We start from the raw sequence: 8014 nt of genomic DNA, 5'->3' as shown, positions 1-8014 counted from the left end.
TTGGCACTCTAGTACCGACAGAGAGAGCAGTGCACGTGGCTAGCTATCACATTGCAAATTGCCACCTTATCCCACTAGGAGTTCTGGGAATGGATAGCAATGCATCATGGAGGCGGGATCAGTGTCCCGTGATGCAGTTTTATCCATTCCATAATTCCAAGGATTTCCGACTACATTTCATGCTGTCTTCCAACTGCCCCTGTAAACTTTGCGCCCACCAGCTCTACCTGAAACTCATGGATCCTGGATTGCTTATCAATCTTGTGATAAGCATTATGAACACACCACAGCTGATCCTGCAGTATTTAATGAGCTGCAAATCTGAACAGGAATTTGTGCGGCCTGCCCTGCTGCATGCCACTGAAAGAAAAAAATCAAGATTGATGTTGGCATTCGTGGAGCATCTGCACACGGTTGCAGATGAGCATCTGCACATTGCTATTGGGCTCAGGAAACAAGCACCGAGTGGTGGGGTCAGATTGTGATGCAGGAATGGGATGATGAGCAATGGCTGCAGAACATTCGTATGCGCAAAGGCACCTTCCTTGAACTCTTTGTGGAACTCTCCCCTGCCTTGCAATGCAAGGTCACCAAAATGAGAGCTGCCAAAATGGTGGAAAAGCTTGTGATGATGGCTGGGTGGAAACTGTCAACTCCAGACTATTACCAGTCAGTTACAAATCAATTTGGAGTTGGGAAGTCCACCATGGGGTGGGGATTGTGATGATACAAGTGTGCAGGGCCATTAATCATCTGCTATGGAGGACTATGACTCTGGGAAATAGTGGATGGCTTTGTGGTGATGGAATTCCCTCATGCAGCGGGGCAATAGATGGCACGCATATCCCAATTTTGGGGTCTCACCCTCTTGCGACGGCATACTTCAGCAGAAAAGGCTACTTATCTGTGGTATTGCAGGCGCTGGTGGATCACTGGGTTGTTTCACCGACATCAACACAAGGTGGTCAGGGAAGGTGCAGCAAGGAGTACTTCAACAGGCTCGGCAGGTGTAGAATGACCATAGAATGTGTGTTTGGCAGATTAAAGGGTCGCTGGCACTGCCTTTTTGGCAGGTTAGACCTGAATAAGCAAAATATTCCCGTGGTCATAGGATGCTGCTGTGATCTGCATAACATTTGTGAAGCCAAGGGGAAAAGTTTCACCGGGGTGGAGCATTGAGGTGGATCACCTGGCGGCTGATTTTGAGCAGCCAGACGACCAGGGCTATTAGAGAGGCTCAATGGGGGGCTATTTCAATCAGGGAGGCTTTGAAGCAGCGTTTTGACAGTAAGCCCCAGTAATGTCTTTCTGTAATGAATTGGGCTAGGCATTGTTTACTTGCCACATTAAATGACCCCTGTAATGATCCCTGTGGGTGGATGGGGTATAACCCCAGACTGTACACCTAGGGTACAAGATGGTGCAAGACAGGATAAAGGGTTTGGGTGGTTTCAGAAGGGGGGTCAGCACAAGCGCCTAGGGACACTATTCTGAATACTGGCACCATTTTCCACAGGCAGGGGTGATCGAAGCTGAAATCACACTACTGGGGATAACCGAAGATGCAAGGGTGCATGTCCTGCATGTCTGTGGCTTCAGACCGGGTTCATATGCTGCTTTCCTATGAGCTGCTTTGATTCCTCCAGAAATAATTTCTGATTGATGCTGCAAAGTTTCTTGCAACGGGGAAAGAAACAAAGCAGCTCTGCCAAGGAACCTTTGGCAGAGCATTGCAGAGTATCTGCAGGAAAGTTTCCTAGAGATCTCCATGGAGGATTCCCAGGTGATCCCAGTGTGCATTAACAAACTTTTCCACAGGGTCTCCACTGCATAGGGGAATGAGAAGCAGATGCAAACAGTACATAGTGTTGTTAATTTCAATCCCTTCTCCCATGTGCTCTATGTAGCAAAATAAAGGACACCTCTACCTCACATAACTGTGCACTATCAAAGAAAAATGAGTACCAGAGCTCCCCTCTCTCACTTCAGGCATGCCAGAGCCACACTGCTGGATGAGCCTGTCGCCTGTCCCACATCTTTCTCCAGCTCAGCCTCCTTGTCCACCAATTCATCCTCGGGGTTGATGCCACTGGCAGTTGTCTCCAGTCCCCCCAAAGTATCCACGGGGCTCTTGGCAGTGGAAGTGGGGATGCTGCCGAGCATGGCGTGCAGCTCCTTGTAGAAGTGGCATGTTTTCGGCACTGCACCAGAGTGACGGTTTACCTCCCTTGTCTTCTGGGACACCTGCCTCAGCTCCTTGATCTTAGTACGACACTTCTGCGTATCCCTTTCTGGCTCCTCCTCCATGCCATGAGCAATCTGCTCGTACTCAGAGCTGCAACTGTACAGCCTCCTCTCCCCGGGGTGGGGGGGCAGGTTTGTATAATTTTCGGTGGTGCCCAGAATGGGTCTAAGTCCCGCCCACCCCCATGCCTTGTAAGCCGATGTATATTTTTAAAATAATGTAAAAATGGACTGGAAACAGTACGCGTTTAACAGTTTCCCTTTATTGCACAATATCGCTATCGTAAGAAAAATTTATTTAACTAAGAATATCAACTTTATTAATACTCTTTTGAATACAGAAACAACCAAGCACTCTTGGATCAATAACCCTCAAAAGCAAATACTTTCTAAAATTAAAACAAATATTTCCCCTTCTTTTGCGATGTTCTCCGGGAGGCAGCAAACATTTTTCTTCGTTGTTTGGTTCTTGAAATGAAGGCCTCCAGGAGACTTGCAATGTTCAGTTCAGAGGTAGAGTTCTTATGAATGTGCAGAAATGCCAAGTGATTTAGACGTTCTTGGCCCATTGTCATGCACAAATCATTTTTCAGTCTGCGCAGGTAACTGAATGGTGGCTCAGTGGCGCAGGCTGTAGTCAGAATTGTGTAGAATAATTTTAGGAGAACTGTAACTCCTGACAACATGTCACTCAAGCCTTCGTTTTGTTTCAGAAATTGCTTCACTTAGCTCACCGAATTAAGCTGGCAATTTCTCGATCTGCAAATATCACTCAACATTTCTGAATGAAGAGAGAGCCTCCCCATGTTAACATCACCATGGAAAGCTTCACTTATTGGGATAATGTCCTGTTTCGAGCCATTTGCTGCATCAGTTAAATGCTTCTCCAATTTTATTGTGAATGTAAAGCTTTCTATTGAAAACTTCTGTTCAATGGCAACTTTGCAAGCATCAATGATCCCGACATATATTTGATGAAAATACTCCTTGGGGTCACTGAAAGCGTGAGGAAGGCTTCCATGGTCGAGCCATCTCGGTGGCTTGTGTTTTCTCAGGGGCGTAGGACCATCTAATAAAGATTTCCTGCCTTCTCTACTGTTGTTTCCCAGAAGTGATTGTATGATGAGTCGGTGCGCATCCCGCTCAACACCTCTTGGAACAGGCCAACTTTCTTTGTATGCTTGCCAATGACACATTTGGGCTTTGAATTTTTGCATTAGCTTCTTCTACAGGACCCATGGCTTTCACAAGAACTGTTAGTGTAAAGTACATTGAAAAAGATCGAAGTTGCTTCTAGAATCCACTACATTTTAAGGCAAATTGATCGGAAGAGTAACTAAATTCATCTAGGCAGTTCATCATAGCCTCGTAGTTGTGGAACAGTGATTTAATGCTACTGATCCTTAGTGTCCATCTTGTTGGGCACAATGGTCGTAAAGAAGGCTCCCCTTCACTCTGAAACTCTCTGAATGCTGCCATACACTTTGGTGACTCCCTGAAGAGACCTTTTGCCATAAAAAACATATCACGACATTCTTGAATATTATGCAGGGCATCCTGTGTGGCAAGGTTAAGGGAACGTGCAGCACAGTGCACAAATTCCGCTCTCGGCTCTTGATCCTTCACTCTGGCTTGGACCCCAGTAAATTTGCCGGCTGGCTCCATTACTGGCTCTGTCGTAACACTGCCCCCGGCAATTGGAAAAGGGCAAATCACACCTGAGAAGCGTATCTTCCACAATTTTGAAAAGAGAAGCAGCATCCATTGCGTTAGTTTGATAAAACCCAATAAACGCCTCATAAATCTCCCAGGCTTCACTAGAAAAGAACCTTAAAGAAAAACTTACTTGTTCTTTTCTTGGCAAATCGGTAGTCTCATCCTTTACAATGTCATAAAACTTTGAATCCTTTACCTTTTGCACAATTTGTCTTAGCGCCATCATTGCCATCATTTTGATTATTTCGTTAATAACCTCATGTGACAGCCACTTGTATTTTGTCCGACTGAGCCTCTGTCTCAGTTCCTCCAAATCTGTGCTGTGTAGCAACAAGAGCTGCATCAAATTTGAATCACATTTATTGTGTCCACATAATGCTATTCCTTGGTGAGCTAGGTAAGCAACACTGTTAAAATATTGTGCAGTGCATTCCTAGCTGATTGTGATTCTTTTCTGTACCTGGCCGACATTAGCACAGAAACATTTACCTGCGATTGCAGAGCAGCAGACTACATTACCGCTTCCTTGTGACAGGAGGATTTTTTGTGTAAACCACGCAATGTGTGTCTCCACTCTTGAAATCCAGACAAAATAAACGTTGGTTTAGCCTTCGTAGAAAATATTAAGATCTTCTTTTCAGAACCGTTTTTGCAGACTGAGCAAAAAACTCTGTCTAATTCGCTAGTTTACTCCAACCACGTAAATCTTGATAGCCAAGATTGCTGAAAACTCCTTTTTTTTATCTCGTAGATTTGCTGAATCTTTCTTTTCTATAACTTCAGTTTGAAAGCTGGGTGTCCAATTCAGGCCGTCACTTGATGAATTACCCGTTTCTTCTTTTCTTCTGGGTAACATTATAAAGAATTTACCCATTATTGATTATTACTGGTCCTACAAATCAAGAATTTGTTGCTGGGATAAAATGAAGCTACAACGTGCCGGCGCCACAAGATTACAAGGGCCAATTAAAAGTGGAAAGTCAGAAGCAGCAATCACCTTGTTAGGGTTTTTTGACCCAGGTCACTCAGCCAACGTGGAATTTCTTCTTCAGCTGCTCATGCTGGTAGCAAGACTGCTCACAGCATAGGAATAGAAAACTGAGTGTCTGCTATGTGAGTCAGCGAAACAATGAGAAACAGCTTATGATCATTTTTATTGCATTTGTCAAGAGCCCCCAACTGAGATCAAAGCCCCATTGTGCTAAGCACGCTACAAACGCACAGAATCAGGACTAAGTATTATCTAGACCATCTCTGACAGGTGTTTCTCCAACCTGCTCTTAAAAATCCCCAGTGATGGAGATCCCACAATCTCCCTGAGCAATTTATTCCAGTGCTTAACCACCCTGACAGGAAGTTTTTTCCTAACGACCAAACTAAACGGCCCTTGCTGCAATTTAAGCCTCTTGCTTCTTGTCCTGTCCTCACAGATTATGGAGAACACTTTTTCTCCCTCTTCCTTGTAACAACCTTTTATGTACTTTAAAACTGTTATCATGTCCCCTCTCAGTTTCCTCCTCTTCAGACTAAACAAACCCAATTTTTTCAATCTTCCCTCACAGGTCATGTTTCCTAGACCTTTAATCATTTTAGTTGCTCTTCTCTGGACTTTCTCCAAATGTAGCACTCAGAACTGGACACAATACTCCAGTTGAAGCTTAATCACACTTCTTGTGTCCTGCTTACAACACTCCTGCTAATACTTCCCAGAATGATGTTTGCTTTTTTTTTCTTTTTTTTCTTTTTTTTTTTTTTTGCAACAGTGTTACACGTTGACTCATATTTAAGTTGTGAAGTACTATGACTCCCAGATCCCTTTCTGCAGTACTCCTTCCTAGGCAGTCATTTTCTATTTTGTATGTGTGCAAATGATTATTCCTTCCTAAGTGGAGTACTTTGCATTTATCCTTATTGAATTTCATCCTATTTACTTCAGACCATTTCTGTGTCTGTCCACATTATTTTGAATTTTAATCCTATATTCCAAACCACTTGCAACCCCTCCCAGCTTGGTATCCTCCGCAAACTTAAGTGTACTCTCTATGCCATTATCTAAATCATTGATGAAGATATTGAACAGAACTGATCCCTGCAGGACCCCACTTGTTATGCCCTTCCCGCTTGACTATGAACCATTGAGAACCAGACTCTAGGAATGGTTTCAGAGTGGTAGCCATGTTAGTCTGTATCCTCAAAAAGAATGAGGAGTCCTTGTGGCACTTTAGAGACTAACAAATTTATGCTCATATAAATTTGTTAGTCTCTAAGGTGCCACAAGAACTCCTCGTTCTTTTTTCTCTAGGAATGGTTTTTCAACCAGTTATGCACCCACCTTATAGTAGCTCCATCTAGGTTGTATTTCCTTAGTTTGTTTACGAGGAGATCATGCGAGACAGTATCAAAAGCCATATTAGAGTCTAGATATACCACATCTACCACTTCTTTCTTATCCACAAGGCTTTTTACCCTGTCAAAGAAAGCTATTATGGTAAGAGAGTCTGTGACTGAAAGAACACAAATAGGCAAGATAGAAAGAAAGGACAGGGCAACTGAAGCATGGAAATACCAAGTGACTTGCCCCAGGTCATGCAGGAAGTCTGTGGCAGAACCAGGAAATAGACCCAGATTTCCCGCACCCCAGCCTAGAACCTTACCTACAATGCCAGGTTTCCTCACTAAAAGTTCAAAACCTCTTTGTAAACTAAAAAGTTTTAGGAAGCTTTTGTACAATGCATGGCCCTTTCATCTGCAAAAGCAGTTGCCTTCGGTACCAATTGTACAAATCTAAGAGAAAAATATATATTAAAAATGTCACAACTTAAAAAAAATCCGATGTTTCAGGCCATTTCAGAGCTAGAAGTGAGTGCTGAGTGCCTCTTTTCAAAAGCATAAAACTTGCATTGCTCACCTTGTAGGGTCGTGAGATATTAGGCTTCAAAGCTATCCCTGGTGCAGGACTGAACATTGCCTAACCTAGCCCTCAAATCAGCGTAATTTTGGGAAGGGTTATTCTATAATGGGTGGCAGGAGGGGGAAAGAAGAAGGAAACATTTTACCTGAAAAGTTGAGGTTCTGTTTGTTTTAAAAGCTGCTGTTGGAAACTATGGGAGGTTTGGAATGTTAATACATCTTTGGGGCACTGGATTCGAGGGCAGAGTGCAGGTGAGGTGGGGAAAAGTACATGATAAATGCAACTGACCACATGGCTGTTCAGATTATCACATGGAATCGCCATGATAGACTTTCACTGCGTGTCGATGGGGCTTTAATAAGATGTTCAGGGAGGACTTCCAACCTTTAATATTCAATGTAAAATGAATATTTTACTCTGAAAAATGTCCAATGTGAAATTCTGACTTTGTTACTGCATAAGCCTTGAGTAACTCTATCAAAATCTGGCCCGATACAAACTGTGATCTGTGTATGACGGAGCGGGGTAGTTAAATGTCATGTATAGTGAACAAAACATGGAAACTTCAAGTCTGACTCCATGCTCACTTTTGCCTTTGGCTGCAATGGAAATGGGAACAGTCTCTTCATATTATGTAAAATAACAAAAAGGAGTGTGTATCAAACTGATGATTGATGCCTGCGGTCAGTACAGGATAGAATGATGGGTTTGGAAGTTCAGCTGTTGCAGGCAGAGTGTATGTTTATAACCTGAAAGAGTAGGGGGGAGTCATTAGTGATCAGAACATACCACGGGAGTGTAAATAAAATGTAACACTGGGGCTAGTGAGTCACTTTGGGGAGTTATCAGTCCTATAAAGTCTGTTCTCTCTGTGCACTAGCTTCTGCAGTCTGATGCTTATTATGATCCCTTCTGTTCATCAGTGACCCGCTCGTGCTCTCTCTCTCTCTCTTTTCGCAGGGCCTCCAGCCGTGGCTCAATCATTCAGGAAAACTCAGGCACCAGATTGAATGAGCAAATCTTTAATTTATTTACCCAGAGCAGATGGGGGGAACAGGACTGCAATGTTGAATCCTGAATGGCTGGGTGCTGAAAGCTGCAAACAGGCTGTCAGCAGTGTTCTCTGGATACTTACAAAGCAAT

Source organism: Chelonia mydas, chromosome 1 (genome assembly GCF_015237465.2).
Source record: "Chelonia mydas isolate rCheMyd1 chromosome 1, rCheMyd1.pri.v2, whole genome shotgun sequence".
Taxonomy (NCBI): Eukaryota; Metazoa; Chordata; order Testudines; family Cheloniidae; genus Chelonia; species Chelonia mydas.
Note: the sequence above shows the minus strand (reverse complement) of the source record.